Below are 25,315 nucleotides of genomic sequence, written 5' to 3' on the forward strand. Positions count from 1 at the left end.
GAAAATCTGAAAGAATCAACCAAAAATTAAAAAAATCTCCTGGAGTTAGTAAGCAATTATAGCAAGGTTGCAGGATATAAGGTTAATATATAAAAGTCAATCACTTTCCTATATGTCAACAATAAACATGTGGAATTTAAATTAAAAACACAATACTATGGGCTTCCCTGGTGGCGCAGTGGTTGAGAGTCCACCTGCCAATGCAGGGGACGCGGGTTCGTGCCCCAGTCTGGGAAGATCCCGCATGCCACAGAGCGGCTGGGCCCATGAGCCATGGCCACTGAGCCTGCGCGTCCAGAGCCTGTGCTCCACAACGGAGAGTGATAGGCCTGCATACTGCCAAAAAAAAAAAAACAAAACCCCCACAATACTATTTATAGTAACACCTAAATAAATCACTTAAGTATAAATCTAACAAAATATGTACAAGATCTATATGAGCAAAACTACAAAACTCTGATGAATGAAATTTAAAAAACTAAATAAATGAGATATTCCATGTTCATGGAAAGAATCAATCCTATCAAGATGTCAGTTCTTCCCAATATTATCTATGAATTCAACACAATCCCAATCAAAACATCAAGTTATTTTATGGATATCAACAAACTACAGTTTACATGCAGAGGCAAAGACTAAGAATAGCCAATACAATATCAAAAGAGAAGAACAAAGTTGGATGACTGATGTTACCTAACTTCAAGATTTACTATAAAGCTACAGTAATCAAGACAGTGTAGTACTGGCAAAAGAACAGACAAATAGATTACTGTAACAGAATACAGAGCCCAGAAATAGACCTTTATAAATATAGTCAACTGATCTTTGATAAAAGAGCAAAGGTGATACAATGGAGCAAAGATAGTCTCTTCAACAAATGGTGCTGGAATAACTGGACATCCACATGCAAAAAAATGAATCCAGACAAAGGCCTTACACTCTCCACAAAAATTAACTAAAATGGATCATAGACATAAATGTAAAATGAAAACTATAAAACTCTTAGAAGACAGCATAGGAGACAACATAGATGACTTTGGGGACAGTAGGAGATAGAGGACCTACTGAGGTAGGAGATAGATGGACCCCTGGGTTGGACAGCTGGTGTCTGCAAGTGAAGTAAAATTGAAGCTTTGTTCTCACCCAGCCACTCCAAGGACAAAGCTAGTGGCAAAAGCTGAGCTCTGCTGAAGTAAAAAGATGACCAGTCCTGAGGTCAAGGAAAACTTCCCTGTCTGCATATGTGCAGGAAGGCTCCTTGGGGGTCCAAAAGAGAGGGGGCACCACCCCATAATAAGTGTGGACATATCCCCACAGGCCTCTGCAGTGGGATCCATCTTTGCAAAAAGTTGCGCACGCATCTTGGGGAGGGTCCTAGGACCAGTCAGGTGTGAAAAAAGAAACAAGATAACCGGCCAAAGGTAAACAAAGACCTGGAAGAACTGTCCTACATAAAGGATTTAAATCAACTCTTTACTGCACTCCTCCTCATTAGACAGGACGCACATACTCTTTCTCTCTGGGTGTGTATTTATGCCTAACTTCTGACTTACTGCACTCCTCATTCAGGATGACCGCACTCCTCTCCTGGTGTGTATTTCTGCCTTGCTTCTGTCTTAAATAAACTGCTTCTCTGTGTGCTCTCCCACATGATATGCTGTTTCTCTAACAATAAACTTTGTACCTGTTTTTACAGTTTTTGCCTCCTTGAAACATTCTTGCCTTCAATGGGGGTTACAGCCAGGGCACAATGCTTCTAGCCTCTAGTCCCTGGTGGTCTAGCAGCTAGGATTCCTGGTTTTCATCCAGACTACCTAGGTTCAATTCCTGGCCAGGAAACTAAGATCTCTCTTCAGGACCGCTCACCGCTATCTCTCCGAGATCAATATCTTTGTAGACACAACACCAAAGACACAATCCCTGAAAGAAATAACTGATAAGCTGAAATTCATTAAAATTGAAAACTTTTACTCTGTGAAAGACAATGTCAAGAGATTGAGAAGAAAAGCCAGGTCTGGGAGAAAATATTTGCAAAAGACACACCTGATAAAAGGACTGTTATATAACATATAAAAAGAACTCTTAAAATTCAACAAGAAAACAAACAACTCCATTAAAAAATAGGCCAAAGACTTGAATACAGATGGCAAACAAATATTATATATGAAAAGATGATCTATATCATATGTCACCAAGGAAACGCAAATTAAAACAACAATTACATATCTATTAGAATGGCCAAAATCTGGAACACTGATAATAGTAAATTCTGGCGAGGATAAGGAACAACAGGAACTCTCATTCATTGCTGGTGAGAATGCAAAATGTTATAGCCATTTTGGAAGACGGTCTGATGTTTTCTTACAAAACATATTCTTACCATATAATCCAGCAATTGTGTTTCTTCGCATTTACCCAAAGAAGTTTGAAAACGTATGTCCACACAAAAACCTGAATATGGATATTTAAAGCAGTTTTATTCATAATTGCCAAAACTTGGAAGCAACCAAGTACGTGTGGGGATAAGTAAACTATGCTATAACCAGACAATGGAATATTATTCAATGCTAAAAAGAAATAAGCTATCAAGCCATGAAAACACATGAAGGAGTCTTAAACTCATATTACTAAGTGAAAGAAACCAGTCTGAAAAGGCTACATACTGTATGATTCCAACTATACAACATTCTGGAAAAGGGAAAACAATAGAGAAAATAAAAAGATCAGTGATTATGGGGAGGGTAGGCAGGGGAGTGATGAATAGGCAGAGCACAGAGGAAATTTATGGCAGTGAAAATAATCTGTATGATATTATAATGATGGATATGTTTATGGATGGATGGAGAAGAGACGCTGCCTACCTACTGAAAAGACAGCTGCATTATTCTACCTACTTGTACAGAAGTTTAACTATATCCATGACTCATCATATAGGAAAACTGGATTTATCTCTTATTTAAAACATAGGAAAAAGGAACTATAGTGCCTTATTTTATTTCTTACAGAAGTGCAGAAATTAAAATTTTTTAAAAGTCACTAAATCACTTAAATTTCCAGGTCAAATTTTCCTCTCTCCCCACCGCCAAACATGTTTCATGTAGTTAATTATTGTGTTTTAACATTCCTTTCATGAAAATCACACACATTCCAATGATTCAAATTGACCACAAAAATGTTTACCTGTGTGAGGAAAGGAGTGGGGAGAAGAGAATTGTAGAATTTTGTTCCTTCAGGAAAAAGGTGTGTGGAGGGGAGGAAGGATTTGTTCTGTCATCAACTTTTGGACACTCCCTGAGCTAAAAGACTCAACTAAATATAGTGAATCTCAAAGTTTCCTTCTATGCTTTATCTACTGAGTTACATACCAATAAGACCATTTTAGCAACTGTCTCATGGACCTGCAGTACATAGCTCCTAGAACTTGGATGATTTTTTAGGCTATGTATCCCAGCTATACTGTTTTTTAGCTCCCAACTTTCTAGTTTTCAGAAATTTTAATCCAGCATCCTGAAAAGTACTTCATCTTCACACTGAAGATAGGCATAAATCATTTGTGTAAGTAAAACTTCCCTTATTCTAAATATTTTTAAAAGGTAAAGCAGGGCTCCCCTGGTGGCGCACTGGTTGAGAGTCCGCCTGCCGATGCAGGGGACACGGGTTCGTGCCCCGGTCCGGGAGGATCCCACATGCCGCGGAGCGGCTGGGCCCGTGAGCCATGGCCACTGATCCTGTGCATCCGGAGCCTGTGCTCCGCAACGGGAGAGGCCACAACAGTGAGAGGCCCGCGTACCGCAAAAAAAAAGGTAAAGCACACAATTTTATTTTTAGAAATTTAAGTGGAAATGTCTCTGGGAAATCTATCTGCTGTGGATTTAAGGATTTTATTGTGAATAGTACAGGGCCAAAATCCTATATTGTGGGCGCATAAAGTAGACGCTCAACAATGCCCATAAGCCAGAAAAAGGGTGGGAGGAGAAAGGCAAAGAGGCAGATAAATAGTGTTTATATAAATTACAGATCCAAGATTCCAGCACAAAGATTCAAAAAAATTTTACCAGATTCCTGCAACAGTGTGAAAAAAGAACATCAAATAGGTTTAAATGCACAAGAATAACTGCCAGGATGCAACTGTCTCCAAACTTTTAAAATACAATATAAACTACCCACCCCCAACAAGGGGAAATCTTACATAGAATTCTGTACAGAATATATAACTGAAGACATTGGATGAGGATGATAAGAAAGAGCCCAACATGCTGAACCTCCCCAACCCTACTTTAAACTGCACAGCAGCCCTGGGGCTTGACAGAACATAGCTAGAAAACCACTGTTCAACTGGACGCTCCGGATGAAAAACAATACATAACTGCAAAACACTAGCATTGTCTTTTTAACACTGTTAACAGCTATTTAACATTATTCAGTTCAGATCTGTGACCTTAAAGTAAACTGGTATTGACGTTATAGTTTAAGCTATAGTTTAACCAGCTGGCCAAGATTTGATACTTAAAAACTAAACAACTAGTTTTGCAGCATCAAGAACATAGCTTTCTTTTTTTTTTTTAACATCTTTATTGGAGTATAATTGCTTTACAACGGTGTGTTAGTTTCTGCTGTATAATAAAGTGAATCTGCTATATCCACATATACCCTCCCTCTTGCATCTCCTTCCCAACCTCCCTATCCCACCCTCTAAGTGGTCTCAAAGCACCTAGCTGATCTCCCTGTGCTATGCGGCTGCTTCCCATTAGCTATCTATTTTACATTTGGTAGTGTATAGATGTCAATGCCACTCTCTCACTGCGTCACAGCTTACCATTCCCCCTCCCCATGTCAAGTCCATTCTCTATGTCTGTGTCTTTAATTCTGATCTGCCCCTATGTTCTTCAGAACCTTTTTTTTTTTTTTTTTAGATTCCATATATATGTGTTAGCATTTCTCTTTCTGACTTACTTCAGTCTGTGTGACAGATTCTAGGTCCAACCACCTCACTACAAATAACTCAATTTTGTTTCTTTTTATGGCTGAGTAATATTGCATTGTGTACATGTGCCACATCTTCTTTATCCATTCATCTGTCGATGGACACTGGGGATGCTTCCATGTCCTGGCTACTGTAAATAGTGCTGCAATGAACATTGTGGTACATGACTCTTTTTGAATTATGGTTTTCTCAGGGTATATGCCCAGTAGTGGGATTGCTGGGTCATACAGTAGTTCTATTTTTAGTTTTTTAAGGAACCTCCATACTGTTCTCCATAGTGGCTGTATCAATTTACATTCCCACCAACAGTGCAAGAGGGTTCCCTTTTCTCCACACCCTCTCCAGCATTTATTGTTTGTAGACTTTTTGATGATGGCCATTCTGACCGGTGTGACATGATACCTCGTGGTTTGGATTTGCACTTCTCTAATGATTAGTGATGTTGAGCATCCTTTCATGTGTTTGTGGGCAATCTGTATATCTTCTTTGGAGAAATGTCTATTTAGGTCTTCTGCCCATTTTTGGATTGGGTTGTTTGTTTTTTTGTTATTGAGCTGCATGAGCTGCTTGTATATTTTGGAGATTAATACTTTGTCAGTTGCTTCGTTTGCAAATATTTTCTCCCATTCTGAGGGTAGCCTTTTCGTCTTGTTTATGGTTTCCTTTGCTGTGCAAAAGCTTTTAAGTTTCATTTGGTCCCATTTGTTTATTTTTGGTTTTATTTCCCTTTCTCTAGGAGGTGGGTCAAAAAGGATCTTGCTGTGATTTATGTCACAGAGTGTTCTGCCTATGTTTTCCTCTAAGAGTTTTATAGTGTCTGGCCTTACATTTAGGTCTCTAATCCATTTTGAGTTTATTTTTGTGTATGGTGTTAGGGAATGTTCTAATTTCATTCTTTTACATGTAGCTGTCCAGTTTTCCCAGCACCACTTATTGAAGAGGCTGTCTTTTCTCCATTGTATATTCTTGCTTCCTTTATCAAAGATAAGGTGACCACACGTGAGTGGGTTTATCTCTGGGCTTTCTATCCTGTTCCATTGATCTATATTTCTGTTTTTGTGCCAGTACCATACTGTCTTGATTACTGTAGCTTTGTAGTATAGTCTGAAGTCCGGGAGCCTGATTCCTCCAGCTATGTTTTTCTTTCTCAAGATTGCTTTGGCTATTCGGGGTCTTTAGTGTTTCCATGCAAATTGTGAAATTTTTTGTTCTAGAAGAACATAACATAGGTTTATTTTTTTCTTTATGTTTTTAAACTGAAGTATAGTTGACATACAATATTATGTTAGTTTCAGGCTTACAACATAGTGATTCTACACATATACATTACATATTGATCTCCATGATAAGCCTAGTAGCCATATATCACTATACAAAGTTATTACAATATTATAGACTATATTCCCTATGCTGCACATTTCATCCCCATGACTTAATTATTTTATAACTGGAAGTCTGTACCTCTTAATTCCCTTAGCCTATTTTGCCCAACTCCCCAACCCCAAACCCATGGCAACTACAGTTGTTCTCTGTATCTATGAGTCTGTCTCTGTTTTGTTGTTTGTTTCGTCTTTTAGATTCCACATGTAAGTGAGGTCATATGGAGTTTGTCTTTGTCTTATTTCACTTAGAATAGTACTCTCTAGGTTCATCCATGTTGTTGCAAATGGTAAAAATTTCATTCTTTTTCATGACTAATATTCCACTGTATACATATACCACATCTTGTTTATCCATTCATCTATCACTGGGCACTTAAGTTGCTTCTATATCTTGGCTACTGTGAATAATGCTGCAATGAATAGAGGGGTGCATATATCTTTTTGATTTTTGGGGGGGGGGGGAATGCCCAGAAGTGTAATTGCTAGGTCATATGGTAGTTCTATTTTTAATTTTTGAGGAATCTCCATGCTGCTCTCCGTAGTGGCTGCACCAATTTACATTCCCACCAACAGTGCTTGAGGGTTCCCTTTTCTCCACATCCTCACCAACACTTGTTATTTGTTACCTTTTTGATAATAGCCAGTCTGACAGGTGTGAGGTGGTATCTCAGTGTGGTTTTAATTTGCATTTCCTTGATGATTAGTGATGCTGAGCATCTTTTCTCATGTCTGTTGGCCATCTGTATGTCTTCTCTGGAAAAACGTCTATTCAGGTCCTCTGCCAATTTTTTACTCAAGTTGTTTTTTGATGTTGAGCTGTTTAAGTTCTTTGTATATTTTGGATATTAACTTCTTATCAAATAAATTATTTGCAAATATGTTCTCCCATTCAGTAGTCTACCTTTTCATTTTGTTGATAGTTTCCTTTGCTCTTCAAAGACATTTTAGTTTGATATAGTCCCACTTGTTTATCTTTGCTGTTGTTTTCCTTGCCTGAGGACACAGATCCAAAAGACTATTGCTAAGAACGATGTCAAAGAACATATTGCCTATGTTTTCTTCTAGGAGTTTTATGCTTTCAGGTCTCACATTTAAGTCTTTAATCCATTTTGAGTTTATTTTTGTACAGGGTATAAGAAAGTGATCCAGTTTCATTCTTTTGCCTATAGATGTATAGTTTTCCCAACACCATTTACTGAAGAGACTGTCTTTTCCCCATTGTATATTCTTGGCTCCCGTGTCATAAATTAATTGACCATATAAGCGTGGGTTTATTTCTGGACTCTCTATTCTGGTGCATTGATCTATGTGTCTGTTTTTGTGCCAGTACCATATAGTTTTTGTTTTTGTTTTTTGCGGTACACGGGCCTCTCACTATTGTAGCCTCTCCCGTTGCGGAGCACAGGCTCCGGACACGCAGGCTCAGTGGCCATGGCTCACGGGCCCAGCTGCTCCACGGCATGTGGGATCCTCCCAGACCGGGGCACGAACCCGTGTCCCCTGCATCGGCAGGCGGACTATCAACCACTGCACCACCAGGGAAGCCCCACATAGTTTTGATTACTATAGACTTATAGTATAGTTTGAAATCAGGGAATATGACACCTCCAGCTTTACTCTTCTTTCTTAAGATTGCTTTAACTATTTGGGGTTTGGTTTTGTGTGTGTGTGGTTCTATACAAACTTTAGATTTATCTGTTCCAGTTCTGTGAAAAAGGTCATTGGAATTTTGATAGGGACTGCACTGAATGTGTAGATTGTTTAGGTAGTATGGCCATTCTAACAATATTTATTCTTCTAATCCATGAGTATCGTACATCTTTCCATTTATTTGTGTCATCTTCATCTTCAATTTCTTTCATAAACATCTTAATAGTTTTCAAAGTATATGTGTTTCACCTTTTTGGTTAAACTTACTCCTAGGTATTTTATACTTTTTGATGCACTTGTAAATGGGACTGAAGTCTTAATTTATCTTTCTGATAGTTCATCATTAGTATATAAAAAAGCAACAGATTTCTGTATATTGATTTTGTAGCCTCCAACTTTACTGAATTAATTAGTTTTTTTGTTTTTTTTTTTTTGCGGTACGTGGGCCTCTCACTGTTGTGGCCTCTCCCGTTGCGGAGCACAGGCTCCAGACGTGCAGGCTCAGCGGCCATGGCTCACGGGCCCAGCCACTCCGCGGCATGTGGGATCTTTCCGGACCGGGGCACAAACCCATGTCTCCTGCATCGGCAGGCAGACTCTCAACCACTACGCCACCAGGGAAGCCCTGAATTAATTAGCTTTAATAGTGTTTTTTGGTGGAGGCTTTAGTTTTCTATATATAATAACATACCATCTGCAAATAGTGACAGTTACTTCTTCCTTTCCAATTTGGATGCCTTTCATCTCTTTTCCTTGTCTGACTGCAATGCCTAGGACTTCTAGTATCATGCTGAATAAAAGTAGTGAGAATGGGCATCCTTGTCTTGTTCCTGATCTTAGAAGAAAAGCTTTCAGCTTTTCACAGTTGAGTATTACGCTAGCTGTGGGTTTGTCAAATATGGCCTTTATTATATTGAGGTATGTTCCCTCTACACCGGCTTTCTTGAGAGTTCTTATCATAAATGAATGTTGAATGTTGTCAAATGATTTTCCTTCATCTATTGAGATGAACATATGATCTTTTATCATTTTTAAATGTGGTGTATAATACTAATTGATTTGCAGAAATTGACCCATCCTTTTATCCCTGGAATAAGTTCCACTTAATCATAGTATATGATCCTTTTATTGTATTATTGAATTCGGATTAATAATATTTTGTTGAGGACCTTTGCATGTATGTTTATCACGGATATTGGCCTATAATTTTCTGTTTGTTGCATCTCCATCTGGTTTTGTATCAGTGTAATGCTGGCCTTGCAGAATGAGTTTGGAAGTGTAGGAAGACTTTCTCTTCAATTTTTTGGGAACAGTTTGAGAAGGACAGGTATTAACTCTTCTTTAAATGTTTGGTAGAATTCACTTGTGAAGCTGTGGTCCTGGACTTTTTTTTTTTTTTGAAGTTTTTTGATTACTGATTCAGTTTCATTACTAGTGATTAGTCTGTTCAGAATTCCTATTTCTTCCTGATTCACCCTTAGAAAATTGAAATCTTCTAGGAATGTATCCATTTCTCCTAGGTTTTCCAAACTGTTGGCATAAAGTTGTTCATAGCAGTCTCTTATGATCCTTTGTATTTCTGTGGTGTCTGTTGTAACCTCTTTTGTTTCTCATTTTATTTATTTGGGCCCTTTCTTCTTTTCTTGATAAATCTGGCTAAAGGTTTATCAAATTGGTTATCTTCTCACAGAACCTTCTCTTAGTATCATTAATCTTTTCTATTGTCCTTTTAGTCTCTATTTCATTTATTTCTGCTCTGATCTTTATCATTCCCTCCTTTCTACTAATTTTGGGCTATATTTGTTCTTCTTTTTCTAGTACTATAGGTGCAAGGTTACACTGTTTATTTGAGATTTTCCTTGTCTCATGAGGTAGGCCTGTATCACGATGAATTTTCCTTTTAGAACTGCTTTTCCTGTGTCCCACAGATTTTGGAATGTTGTGTTTACATTTTCATTTCTCTCAAAGTATTTTTTAAATTTCCTCTTTCATTTCTTCATTGATCTACTGGTTGTCAAATAGCATGTTCTTTAGCCACCACGTTTGTGGTTTTTTCCACTTTTCTTCTTGTGCTTGATTTCTAGTTTCATACCATTGTGGTATTAAAATGATGCTTGATACAACTTCAAATTTCTTAAAGTTATTGAGACTTGTTTTGTGACCTAACATGTGATCTACTCTGGAGAATGTTCCATATGGACTTAAAAAGAATCTGCATTCTGCTGTTCTGGGGTGAAATATTCTTTATATATTTATTAAGTCCATCTGGTCTAATGTATCATTTAAGGCCAATGTTGTGTCATTGATTTGCTGTATGGATGACATATGTATTCATGTAAATGAGGTGTTACAGCCCCCTACTATTACTGCATTACTGTCAATATCTCCCTTTATGTCTGCTTTATGTATTTAGGTGCTCCTATGTTTGGTGCATATTTACAGGTATTACATCCTCTTGATGAATTGGTTCCTTAATCATTATGTAATGACCTTCTTTGTCTCTTGTTACAGTCTTTGTTTTAAAGTCTATTCTGAAATTGATAAACCATTAGCCAGACTCATCAAGAAAAAGAGGGAGAGGACTCAAATCATTAAAATTAGAAATGAAAAAGGAGAAGCTACAACAGATACCACAGAAACACAAAGCATCCTAAGAGACTACTATAAGAAACTCTATGCCAATAAAATGGACAACCTGGAAGAAATGCACAAATTCTTAGAAAGTTATAGCCTTCCAAGACTGAACCAGGAAGAAATATAAAATATGAACAGACGAATCACAAGTATTGAAATTGAAACTGTGATTAAAAATCTTCCAACAAACAAAAGTCCAGGACCAGATGGCTTCACAGGTGAATTCTATCAAACATTTAGAGAAGAGCTAACACCCATCCTTCTCAAACTCTTCGAAAAAATTGTGGAGGAAGGAAAACTCCCAAACTCATTCTATGAGGCCACCATCACCCTGATACCAAAACCAAAGATACTACAAAACAAGAAAATTACAGAGCAATATCACTGATGAATATAGATGCAAAAATCCTCAACAAAATACTAGCAAACAGGGCTTCCCTGGTGGCGCAGTGGTTGAGAGTCCGCCTGCCGATGGAGGGGACATGGGTTCGTGCGCCGGTCCGGGAGGATCCCACATGCCGCGGAGCGGCTGGGCCCGTGAGCCATGGCTGCTGAACCTGCGCGTCCGGAGTCTGTGCTCCGCAACGGGAGAGGCCACAGCAGTGAGAGGCCCACGTACCGCAAAAAAAAAAAAAAAAAAAAATACTAGCAAACAGAATCCAACAACACATTAAAAGGATCATACACCATGATCAAGTGGGACTTATCCCAGGGATGCAAGGATTCTTCAATAAATGCAAATCAATCAATGTGATACACCACATTAACAAACTGAAGAATAAAAACCATATGATCATCTCAATAGATGCACAAAAAACTTCTGAGAAAATTCAACACCCATTTATGATAAAAACTCTCCAGAAAGTGGGCACAGAGGGAACCTACCTCAACATAATAAAGGCCATATACTACAAACCCACAGCAAACATCATTCTCAATGGTGAAAAACTGAAAGCATTTCCTCTGAGATCAGGAATGAGTCAAGGATGTCCACTCTCACCACTATTATTCAACATAGTTTTGGAAGTCCTAGCCACAGCAATAAGAGAAGAAAAAGAAATACAAGGAATACAAATTGGAAAAGAAAAGTAAAACTGTCACTGTTTGCAGATGACATGATACTACACATAGAGAACCCTAAAGATGCCACCAGAAAACTACTAGAACTAATCAATGAATTTGGTAAAGTTGCAGGACACAAAATTAATGCACAGAAATCTCTTGCATTCCTATACACTAATGATGAAAAATCTGAACAAGAAATTAAGGAAACACTCCATTTACCACTGCAACAAAAAGAATAAAATACCTAGGAATAAACCTACCTAGGGAGATAAAAGACCTGTATGCAGAAAACTATAAGACACTGATGAAAGAAATTAAAGATGATACCAACAGATGGAGAGATATACCATGTTCTTGGATTGGAAGAATCAATATTGTGAAAATTACTATACTACCCAAAGTAATCTACAGATTCAATGCAATCCCTATCAAATTATCAATGGCATATTTTACAGAACTAGAACAAAATATCTTAAAATTTGTATGGAGTCACAAAAGACCCCGAATAGCCAAAGCAGTCTTGAGGGAAAAGAAATGGAGCTGGAGGAATCAGACTCTCTGACTTCATACTATACTAGAAAGCTACAGTAATCAAGACAATATGGTACTGGCACAAAAACAGAAACATAGATCAATGGAACAAGATAGAAAGCTCAGAGATAAACCCATGCACCTATGGTCAACTAATCTATGACAATGGAGGCAAGGATATACAATGGAGAAAAGACAGTCTCTTCAATAAGTGGTGCTGTGAAAACTGGACAGCTACATGTAAAAGAATGAAATTAGAAAACTCCTTAACACCATACACAAAAATAAACTCAAAATGGATTAGAGACCTAAATGTAAGGCCAGACACTATAAATCTCTTAGACGAAAACATAGGAAGAACACTCTTTGATATAAATCACAGCAAGATCTTTTTTGATCCACCTCCTAGAGTAATGGAAATAAAAACAAAAATAAACAAATGGGACCTAATGAAACTTAAAAACTTTTGCACAGGAAAGGAAACCATAAACAAGATGAAAAAACAACCCTCAGAATGGCAGAAATATTTGCAAACAAATCATCGGACAAAGGATTAATCTCCAAAATATATAAACAGCTCATGCAGCTCAATATTAAAAAAAACAAACAACCCAATCCAAAAATAGACAGAAGACCTAAATAGACATTTCTCCAAAGAAGACATACAGATTGCCAAGAAGCACATGAAAAGCTGCCCCACATCACTAATTATTAGAGAAATGCAAATCAAACTACAATGAGGTATCACCTCACACCAGTTAGAATGGGCATCATCAGAAAATCTAGAAACAACAAATGCTGGACAGGGTGTGGAGAAAAGGGAACCCTCTTGCACTGTTGGTGGGAATGTAAATTGATACAGCCACTATGGAGAACAGTATGGAGGTTCCTTAAAAAACTAAAAGTAGAATTACCATATGATCCAGCAATCCCACTACTGGGCACATACCCAGAGAAAACCATAATTCAAAAAGACACATGCACCTCAATGTTCACTGCAGCAGTATTTACAATAGCCAGGTCATGGTAGCAACCTAAACGCCCATCGACAGATCAATCGATAAAGATGTGGTCCATATATACAATGGAATATTACTCAGCCATAAAAAGGAACGAAATTGGGTCACTTGTTGAGACGTGGATGGATCTAGAGACTCATACAGAGTGAAGTAAGTCAGAAAGAGAAAAACAAATATCGTATATTTACACATATATGTGGAACCTAGAAAAATGGTACAGATGAACCGGTTTGCAGGGCAGAAATTGAGACACAGATGCAGAGAACAAACGTATGGTCACGAAAGGCGGAAAGGCGCGGGGGTGGAGGAGGTGAGGGTGTGATGAATTGGGCTACTGGGATTGACATGTATACACTGATGTGCATAAAATTGATGACTAATAAAATAAATTAATAAAATGTACATGCAAATTTTTTAATGGGATTGAGTTAAATCCACCTCTATTATGCCTAATAAACATTAAATTTTTCATTAATGAATAAATAAACCTATTTAAAAAAGTCTATTTTGTATGATATTAGTATTGCTGCTCCAGTTTTCTTTTTGTTTCCATTTGCGTGGAATATATTTTTACATCCCTTCACTTTCAGTCTGTGCAAGACTTTAGATTTGAAGAGAGATCTTGTAGGTGAATCTCTTCCTTTTTTATCCATTCAGCCACCCTCTGTTTTTTGGAACACTTAGTCCGTTTACATTTAAAGTAACTATTGATAGGTATGGACTAATTGCCACTTTGTTAATTCCTGGTTGTTTTGTACTTCTTCTCCATTCCTTTCTTCTTCTCATGGTCTCTTCCCTTGGAATTTGATGACTTTCTTTAGTGTTATGTTTGGATTCCTCTGTCTTTATTTTTTGTGTATCTGTTACAGGTTTTTGGTTTGTGGTTATCACGAGGTTCATATGTTAACAACTTACCTATTTTAACTTAATGGTTGCTTAAATTTGAGTGCATTTAAAAGCACTAAATTTTTACTCCCTATTTTGTTTTTGATGGCATATTTTACATTTATTTTGTGTATCACTTACCTAATTTTATTATTTTATTACTTTTTCAATTTTTTTTAATGAAGATAGTTAATTTACAATGTTGTCTTAGCTTCTGGTGTACAGCAAAGTGATTCGGTTATACATATATATATAAGATATGTATGTATATATATAGTTTCTCATATTCTTTTCCATTATAATTTATTACACAATATTGAATAGAGTTCACTGTGATGTACAGTAGGTCCTTGCTGTTTATTTTATACACAGTAGCTTCCAGATACCAATCCCAAAACCCTAATTTATCCCTCCCCTCACCCCTGCTTTCCCATTTGGTGACCATAAGTTTGTTTTCTATGTCTGTGAGTATGTTTCTGTTTTGTAAATAAGTTCACTTGTATCATATTTTAGATTCCACATATAAGTGATACCATGTGATATTTGTCTTCTTCTGACTTCACTTAGTATGCTAATCTCTAGGTCCATCCATGTTGCTGCAAATGGCATGCTGCTGCAAATGGCATTATATCATTCCATTGTATATATATACCATATCTTCTTTAGCTGTTTATCTGCCAATGGACACTTAGGTTGCTTCCATGTTTTGGCTGTTGTAAACAGTGCTGCTATGAACATTTGGGGTATGTGTCTTTTTGAATTAGAGTTATCTCCTGATATATGCCCAGGAGTGGGATAGCTGGGTCATATGGTAACTCTATTTTTAGTATTTAAGGAAACCTCCATACTGCTTTCCATAGTGGCTGCACCAATTTACATTCCTGCCAACAGTGTAGGAAGGTCCCTTTTTCTCCACATCCTCTCCAGCATTTATTATTTGTAGACCTTTTAATGATGGCCATTCTGACCAGTGTGAGGTAATACCTCACTGTAGTTTTTATTTGCATTTCTCTAATAATTAGCGGTGTTGAGCATCTTTTCATGTGCTTATTGGCCTCTGGAGAAATGTCTATTTATGTCATCTGTCCATTTTTGGATTATGTTACCTTTTTGTTACTGAGTTTTATGAGCTGTTTCTATATTTTTAAAACTAAGGCCTTGCTGATTACATTGTTTGCAAATATTTTCTCCCCATCTATAGGTTGTCTTTTCGTTTTGTTTATCGTTTCCTTAGCTGTGCAAAAGCTTCTGAGTTTGATTAGGTCCCATTTGATTATTTTTTATTTTATCTACTGCCTTGGGAGGCTGACCTAAGCAAACACTGCTACGATTTATGTCAGATAATGTTTTGCCTATGTTCTGTTCTAGGCATTTTATGGCGTCATTTTCTTATATTTAAATCTTTAAGCCACTGTGAGTTTACTTTTGTGTATAGTGTGAGGGGGTATTCTAACTTCATTGATTTACCTGCAGCTGCCCAACTTTCCCAACACCAGCTGCTGAAGAGACTGTCTTTTCTCCACTGTATATTCTTGCCTCCTTTAACAAAGATTAACTGACTGTGGGTGTGTGAGGTTTATTTCTGGGTTCTCTATTCTGTTCCATTGATCCATATGTCCTTTTTTGTGCCAATACCACACTTTTTTTTGTTTGTTTTTTGGCGGTACGCGGGCCTCTCACTGCTGTGGCCTCTCCCGTTGCGGAGCGCTCCGGACGCGCAGGCTCAGCGGCCATGGCTCACGGTCCCAGCCGCTCTGCAGCACGTGGGACCCTCCTGGACCGGGGCACGAACCCACATCCCCTGCATCAGCAGGCGGACTCTAAACCAACTGCGCCACCAGGGAAGCCCCACACTGTTTTGATTACTGTAGCTTTGTAGTATTGCCTGAAGTCTGGGAGGGTTATGGCTCCAGCTTTGTTCTTTTCCCTCAACATTGCTTTGGCAATTCTGGGTCTTTTATGGTTCCACATATATTTTAGGACTATTTGTTCTAGTTCTGTGAAAAATGTCATGGGTAATTTGATAGAGATAGCATTAAATCTGTAGACTGCTTTGGGTAGTATGGCCATTTTAACAATATTAATTCTTCCAATCCAAGAGCATGGGATACCTTCCCATTTTTTGGATCACCTTCAATTTCCTTTATCAAAGTTTTATAGTTCTCAGAAAATAAGTCGTTCATTTCCTTGGTCAGGTTTATCTGTAAGTATTTTATTTTTTTGGATACAACTTTTAAAGGGATTTTTTTTTTTTTTACTTTCCCTTTCTGATATTTCATTGTTAGTGTAAAGAAACGTAGCAAGTTTCTGTATGTTAATCTTGTACCCTGCTACCTTGCTGAATTTGTTTATCAGTTCTAGCAGTTTTTGTGTGGAGTCTTTAGGGCTTTCTATATATAGTATTGTGTCATCTGCATATAATGACAATTTTACCTCTTCCCTCCCAATTTGAATACCTTTTATTTCTTTTTCTTGTCTGACAGCTTTGACTATGACTTCCAGTACTATGTTGAATAGAAGTGGTGACAGTGGGCATCCTTATCTTGTTCCAGATTTTGGCAGGAAGGCTTTCAGCTTTTCACCATTGAGTATTATATTGGCTGTGGGTTTGTCATAAATAGCTTTTATTATATAGAAATATGTTCCTTCTATACCCACTTTGGTAAGAGTCCTTATCATGAATGGGTATTGAATTTTATCAAATGCTTTTTCTGCACCTATTGAGATGATCCTGTGGTTTTTGTCTTCTCTTTTGTTGATGTGGTGTATCACATTGATTCATTTGCATAGCTGAACCATCCTTGTGACCCTGGGATGAATCCAACATGACTGTGGTGTATCACCTTTTTTATGTGTTGGTGGATTCGGCTTGCTAATACTTTATTGAGGATATCTGCATCTATATTCATCAAAGATATTGGCCTGTAATTTTCTTTTTGGTACTGTCTTTGGTTTTGGTATTGGGGTGATAATGGCTTCACAGAATGACTTTGGGAGTGTTGCCTCCTCTATTTTGGATTAGTTTGAGAAAAATCGATATAAGTTCTTCTTTGTCTGGTAGATTCCCCATTGAAGGCATCCAGTCCTGGACTTTTGTTTGCAGGGTGCTTTTGTTTTTGTTTTTTTGCTTATTACAGATTCTATTTCACTTCGAGTGATCGGGGTTTTCAAATTATCTATTTCTTCTTGATTCAGTTTTGGTGGGCTGTATGTTTCTAGAAACTTGTCCATTTCTTCTAGGTGGTCTAATATGTTAGCATATAATTGTTCACAGTATTACCTTATGGGGTTTTATTTGGTATTTCTGCAGTATTGGTTATTTCTCCTCCTTCATTTCTTACATTATATTATTTATTTGGGTCCTCTCTCTTTTCTTCTTGGTGAGCCTAGCAAGAGGTCTATTGATTTTGTTTACCCTTTCAGAAAACCAGCTCTTGGTTTTATTATTTTTCTATTGTTTTTTTTAATCTCTATTTTATTTATTTCCTCTCTAATCTTTATTATTTCCTTCCTTTTGACTTTAGGTTTTGTTTGTTCTTCTTTTTCTAATTCTATTAGGTGGTAGGTTAGGTTGTTTGAGATTTTTCTCGTTTTTTGAGGAAGGCCTGTATCACTATGAACTTCCCTCTAAGAACTGCTTTTGCTGCATCCCAAGGATTTCACATGTTTGTGTATTCATTTTCATTTGTCTCAAAGTATTTTTAAATTTCCTCTTTGATTTCATCACTGACCCAGTGTTTTTTTAGTAGCATGTTGTTTAGTCTCCACATAATCGTTTTTTCTTTTTCTCGTTTCTCTTTCTGTGGTTGATTTCTAGTTTCATGCCATTGTGATCAGAAAAGATGCTTGAAATAACTTCTATTCTCTTAAATTTGCTGAGACTTGTTTTGCATCCTAGTATGTGGTCTAGAGAATGTTACATGTGCAGTTGAAAAGTTTGTATTTTAAGTCTTTTTTTTTTTTTTTCTGGATGAAATGTCCTGAAAATGTCAATTAAGTCTAACTGTTCTATTGTGTCAATTAGGATCTCTGTTGCCTTATTGATTTTCTGTCTGGAAGACTTGTCCGTTGATATAAGTGGGGTGTTAAAGTCTCCTACTATTATTACATTCCTGTTAATTTCTCCTTTTATGTCTGTTAGTATTTATGTATTTAGATGCTCCTATATTGGGTGCATATATGTTAACGAGTGTAATAACTTCTTCTTGTATTTATTTTTTTACCATTATATAGTACCTTATGACCTTTAAATTTTGTCTGAGTATTGTTACCTCTGCTTTCTTGTCATTCTGTTTGCATGAAATATCTTCTTCCATCCTCTCACTTTCAACCTATGTGCGTCCTTCACCCTAAAGTGGGTCTTTTGTAGGCAGCATACTGTAGGCTCTTGTTTTATTATCCAGTCTGACACTCTGTCTTTTGACTGGAATATTTAGTTCACTAACATTTAAAGTAATTATTGATTGATATGTATTTACTGCCATCTTAAAACTTATTTTCCAGTTGATTTTGTATTTCTTCTTTGTTCCTCTCTTTTCGTTTTTCCTTTTGTGGTTTGATGGTTTTCTTTCGTATTATACTTGAGTTCTCTTCTGTTTGGTTTTTATGAGTCTACTGTATGCTTTTTATTTGTTGTTACCCGTTTTTCAAGTATGTTAACCCACTACTATATATACTTGCTTTAGACTGATAGTCATATAGGCTTAAACACATTCTTGAAAAAAAAAATCTACATTTTCTTACTCCCCTCCCTGACACCTTATGATTCTGATGTCCTCTCTTATATCTTCATGTTTATCCTTCTGCTGTTCATTGTAGTTATCATCACTTTCACACACACTAAAAATTTTTAATCTATGTACTGGCTTATTTAAGTGATTTGCTTTCCAATTATGATTTTCTCTTCCCTATAGATTCTTGCTTCTTTTCTATTTGGAAAGTTTTCAGCCATAATTTTTTCAAATAAACTTTCGATCCCTTTTTCTCTTTCTTCTCCTTCTGGGATCTGTATTATGCACTTGTTGGGATGCTTTATATTACCCCATCGGTCTCATACATTGTTTTCATTTTTCTTTGTCTTTCTGTCTGCTGTTCTGATTGGGTGATTTCCATTATTCTATCTTTCAGATCACTTATTCATTTTTCTGCATTATTTAGTTTGCTATTTATTGCCTTTAGTTCAGCTCTCATCTTGGCAAATGAGTTTTCTAATTTTAATTGGCTCCTCTTTATAGTTTCTAGTACCTTGTTACAGTGATTTACATTTCTATTGATAGCCTTTCTTAATTCCTTCAGTATTTTTATTACCTCCTTTTTGAACTTTGGGGTCTGGTAGATTGGAGAGATCTGTTTCATTGTTTATTCTTTCAGGGGATTTCTCTTGTTCTTTTAATTGGGAGTGGTTCCTCTGCTTCTCCATTATCCTTATATTTCTCTGACTCTATAAATTTAGGAGAAATAGTTATCTACTGTGGTCTTGAAGGGCTGTTTTTATGAGAGCATCCCTGTGTGGCCTGCGTGAGTCTAATGTTTTTGGTGCAAGGGCTTTTTTTTAGTATGGGTGCCTGCCATGTCTTTCCTCAGGGTGTGCTGGCTGTTATCCCCTTGATACAGGGTGTGATTGGTGTTGTAGTGACCAGAGCCTGCACTGGATGTTGAGCGGGGCCACCTCCTCTTTGCTCTGTGGTTGTCAAAGCCCTGTCAGGAACAGGGTCTCTCCCCAGTTGTTGGAGTAGAAGCCCCCAGATCTATTTGTGAGCTTCAGTGTGGGGTAGGTGGGACTGGAGAACTTCCACTGGGAGAGGAGTCACAGAGCATTCCTCCACAGGAGCTGTCCATCAGGAAGTATGCTCTGTGGTGTTGTCCATCACCCATTGTGCATGCTCACAAAGTACACTGTTGTTGACACTGCCTGCAGGCCCACCTCAGCTGTGGGAATGTAGGACCAGGTGTCCTCAGGCACTGTGCTCACAAAGTCACCAGCACAGATCCACTGGCACAGATCTACTTATATCAGGCACTGGGACCCACCACAGTCACGAGTAGTTGTGCACCTGGACCCACCATGGGAGCTACAGTATCAGTGCAGACCCTGGCCCTGGCTCCACGAGTGCCTGCCCACAAAGCCCACAGCTGCTAACTCCAGACCCACCCCAACCACAGGAGCACCAGTAATCTGCTCTGATGTCCTGATAACAATGAGCTTACAAAGGCACCTCAGTGTAAATCCACTTAAGTTGCAAAGCCGTCAGACATGGCTCAGATTTCAGCCCTGCTTCCAAAGTCATGTGGCCCCTGGGGATCTGCTCAAATTCCAGCCCCGCTTCCGTGTGTGGGCTTCCGTGTGTGGGCAACCCTCCCGCAACTGCACACTCCCAGAGCTCATAGAAGCAGAGCCATACCCACTGCAAGCATGCTGAAAATGAGGCTCCCATCATGGGGCCCCACGTATCCCTTTGCAAGCATCTTAACCATGGAGCTTCTAAAGTGGACCTGGGCTCTGTCCTGCATACACTCCCAGTTGTGGCCTGGCCAACACTCCAGCCCCTTCAGGCTATCTCCATGCAGGCTACCCCAGTCCTCTCCCCAGGTCTGTCCTCTGAAGCCCAAGTTTCAGCACCCAGCCCCCATGTGCACCATCAGATACATGTCTCCAGCTGGGGAGTAGTGAGGTGGCCAGGATTGTCTGTGTTGCTCTCTCTCTGTTCTGCCTGCCACAAGCCAGCTGCTGTACTCTCCTCTGAGCCTTCGAAGCTCTAACCTTGCCAGTTAAGAGTACTCTTGGTTGTTAAGTTTTTTTCTTTCAGCACTTTGAATATATCATGCCAGTCCCTTCTGGTCTGTAAAGTTTCTGCTTAAAAATCAGCTGACAACCTGTGGGGGATTCCTTTTTACGTAACTAGCTCCTGTGTGTGTGTGCACACGTGTCGATGCTTTTAAGATTCTCTTTATTTTTAACTTTTAACATCTAATTATATTGTGTTTTTATGTGAGCCTCTTTGGATTCATCTTGTTTGGAACTCCTGGGCTTCCTGGACTTTCATGCCTGTTTCCTTCACCAGGTTACGGAAGTTTTCAGTCATTATTTCTTCAAATAGGCTTTCTGACCCTTTCTCTCTCTCTTCTCCTTCCAGGACCCCTATAATGCCAATGATAGTATGCTTGATGTTATCTCAGGGATCCCTTAAACTATCCTCATTTTTTAAAATCCTTTGTTCTTTTTGCTGTTTTGATTGGATAATTTCTACTACCCTGTCTTCCAGATTGCTGATCCATTCTTTTACATTCTCTAATCTGCTTTGGATCCCCTCTAGTGCATTTTTCATTTCAGTTATTGTATTCTTCAGTTCTGACTGGATCTTTATATTTTCTATCACTTTGAGCTCTTACTGAGTTCATCCACTCTTGTCCCAAGTTTGGAGACTCTTTATGACTATTACTTTGAACTCTTTATCTGGTAAATTGCTTATCTCTGCTTCATATAGTTTTCTTTCCCTGAGATTTGGTCTTAGCTTTCATTTGGAAGATATTCCTTTGTCTCCTCTGTGTTTGCCTAACTCTATGTTTGTTTCTATGTATGAGGTATATCAGCTACATCTTCAGCCAAGTGCTCCAGGGGTATCCCCTGTGTGGGTGTGCCCTCCTGTTACGTTGGACCACAATTACTGCAGGCATACTGGTAGGTGGGATTGGTCCCCAGGCCAGCTGACTGTAAAGCCTGGCCATGACTGCTGTGGGCAGGCATAGCCTATCTTTAATTATTCAATATTTCAATCACATACAAATACACCATTCTTAAGCATAGTGAAAATTACATAATTATTGCAAGAACAAATTCTAAATTTTCATTAACTAGAATGAATACACTAGGCCAATACAGCAGTCACTAGCCACACGTAGCCACTGAGCACCTGCATCGTGGCTAGTCCAAATTGAGATGTACTCAAAGCATGAAGTACACACTGAATATCAAAGACCCAATTTTTTAAAAATGTGAATGTAATAATATTTTTGACAAACTCAGATAAACAGAATATATTAATTTTGTTTCTTTTTACTTTTTTAATGTGACTGCTAGAAAATTTTATACATAGGTGACTCATATTTCTATTGGACAAAGCTACACTACAATATCTCAAGACTACCTCTTTCCAATATGAAGAGAGTCAGAAATAAAAATATAAACATTATAAAATAATGATTATTTCTCTTAAATATCTGGTGTTAGAGGTATCTTAAGGCTAATATATTTTTAAACCTTTTTTTTCCCACTAACCACTGCCACTAATTTTTTGAACCAGAAACCAGAGTTTCCTCTTATTAATATAATATATAGCATCCTAACTATTCTAGTGGAGTGGGTAGAATTATTTCAACAACATAAATCACAACAGAGGTGGTTAAAAGTAAAGGAATAATTAAGAAAGCAATTTATGTCACGGAGATAAAAACAAAAACCGAGGGTGGGCAGCGAAAGTGTGAAAATAGTTTGGAAGGGCTGGGGATTGGGGGTTGAACACAAATCCCCCCCTGGCTTTGTGGTATGTAATCCTGGGACTTCAAGAAAATAACTTTTCCATATAGTGAGATTACTGAGAAGAATATGATACAAAGCAACAGGGTTTTTTATTTTCCAAAGGATCTCAACATGACGTTATGGCCACTGCAGGCATCAGTTTTTACGAAGCTCCCCATCAGAGTCAACTCCAAATGTGTCAGTGCAGGCCACAGCTCTGCAGTATTTCCACTAAGTAGCAGCTTGAAGAGCCAGCCCATTAACAGTACAGCTCCCAGTAAGACCTTCTTATCACTGTTGTGTCTCTGTCACCATAAACTTTTAAACAGTAGGTCTGAGCCAATTCAATTAACTCTGTGATAATTCTACCAAGACAACAGATTAACATTTGAGTTAGGATCATCTTTTCCTCATAAGGAAAATGGTGCTTTTAAAAATATTAACATATATTCAAACGTATAAATATACATATATAATTGAACAGAGGATCTAAAACTAACTTGAACAATATCACATAGCTCATCTAAATATTTCAAAAGGAAAACATATACAATGCAGCCTTTACTTTTCTCACATACTATGAATAAGCTAAATATTTTACACTCTGTATTGGCTTAATAGTTTTATTTTTTTTTCAAATGTTCTTATGTTCTCTAAGATTTCCCTGAATGTTTCCTTTTCACTCTTATATTATTTGAGCAGGAGGGAAAGAAGCAAGTGATTCTTTGACCTCTAAACAGAAAAGACCTTATGTTTTAGTGACTATACTGATATTTTCCTATGCTTATAATAACCATCATTCTGTCTTTGCATATAATAATTGTCATGTTGTTTAACAACTGTACTTTTAAATTTAATACATTTTAATATTTGATAAAAGAAACATCATCTTTACTCTTCTTTTTAAAAATGTTGCCTAGTACCATTCATTTATCCTTCCATATGAATTTTAGAATCATTCTGTAAAGTTCTCAAAATGTAACAGTCAACAAATTATGTGGATAACCATTTGGAAAAAGACAAATATAGATTCCTACCAAATTCCTTATACCAAAATAATTTTCAGATCAAATATATTAAGAAGAAATTATAAAGCATTAGAAGAAATCTTGGCTTAGTAAGGATTTACAGTATGACAACCAAGATAAAAACCTTAAAAAACTAATAGAATTAAGCCATTCTAAACAATTGTTTATAAAACAATTGTATTTCCATAAAAATTACTAAGCAGAATTAAGGTAAACTGGGAAAACACACACAATTGCAATGAAACAGCAAAGAGTTAATATATTTAATGTAGGAAGAGCTCTTTCAAAATAGTAAAATATAAATATCCTTAAAAAAATGAGCAAAGAATTTAAATGAAGTTGTGGCCACCTCTGTTGGAGGACAGGGCTCTAAGTTGATTGTGTAATAGATAATGCACTTTCTCAATGGCTCTACAGTCATTATTAACATGTCTTCCTTCCTCCCCACAAGGACATAAGGTCATTTCTGTCCTTCAAGTTTGAACAGTTAATAAATCAGAGAATCCAAGGGGTATGTTCTATTTCCCAGGAATGATTGACACTTTGGTGCTGGGGTTTTATGGGGGGAGGGGGTAGTTTTTGTTTAGCTTGTGTGGGATTGTGTGGGAGGGGAAGTTTTGATTGTTTTTTTTTTCTTTTCTTCTGTGAGCTGTTGACGCCTGAAGTAGAACAAGTACGTCTTCAGGTAAAGAGAGGGATTTCTCAACCCACTTTCTGTGATGTCAGACTATTGGAGAAACCCTTTCAGCTGCTTTCCAGATGTACCTAAATTCAGTCAGATATTTTGGATTAAGAAACCTGAAGTCCTGACAGATCATATACTCCAAGGAAATACATCAGGGACAGATAATTGGCTGAAAACACTGATGCTTCAATGTGACACATTTTTATAGAACATTTCTACCAAGGGGTACTGACTTGATTTCTCCTACAAGGACCACACTGCCTTTGTGTTTAATGTAATGCAATCTGTGTACCTTCTAATCATATATCTGCAAAATTTTCTCATTTTTATAAAAAATCATGCCAGTAAGCTAGATGTTGAATGTATGTAAGCAGCATTTGGTAACTGTGCTAAGAGGCTACACAAGTGCATTACTGGTTTAAATTTTTTTTTTTTAGTTCTGATTTGGTTGGATAAGGTTTCATTATGACCTCTTCTGGGTCTCAGGCTCTAATGCTTGATTGAAATAGAAGAAAATATATTGGTTTTTGAAAATCAGTGTATTGTGACTTGAACTGCTATACATTCTTCCACACAATATGTCAGAGTGATTAGTGCTTTGTACATTTAGACATTTTTATGTTACTGTTCTGAAAGAAAAAATATACTGAGTTTATAGAAAGTATTCTCCTAATTAACAAAGTTTAAAATATTATCTCTACTGATTAAAATTACAACAGATTTTGATAAATAAAATAACCAGAAAAAAGAGCAAAGAACATAAATAATTTACAAAAGAATGGAAATAGCCATAAGTAGATGAAAAAAATGCTCAATCTCATTCATAATTAAAGAAATACAAATTAAAACAAATAATCAGATACCATTTTTTCCACCTATCAGATTGACAAAGACAAGCCTAAAAGTAGGAGAAATTTTAAAAAATAATAAAATAAAT

At 37.3% G+C, this 25,315-nt stretch overlaps 1 protein-coding gene across 14 annotated transcripts in view; it reads right to left on the reverse strand.

Annotated features, from left to right (window-relative positions):
* The window catches only part of CEP63 (centrosomal protein 63), a 73,733-nt gene that overhangs the window by 15,074 nt on the left and 33,344 nt on the right, over positions 1–25,315 (reverse strand). The window lies entirely within an intron of this gene.

This window comes from Orcinus orca, chromosome 5 (genome assembly GCF_937001465.1).
Source record: "Orcinus orca chromosome 5, mOrcOrc1.1, whole genome shotgun sequence".
NCBI classification, from domain to species: domain Eukaryota; kingdom Metazoa; phylum Chordata; class Mammalia; order Artiodactyla; family Delphinidae; genus Orcinus; species Orcinus orca.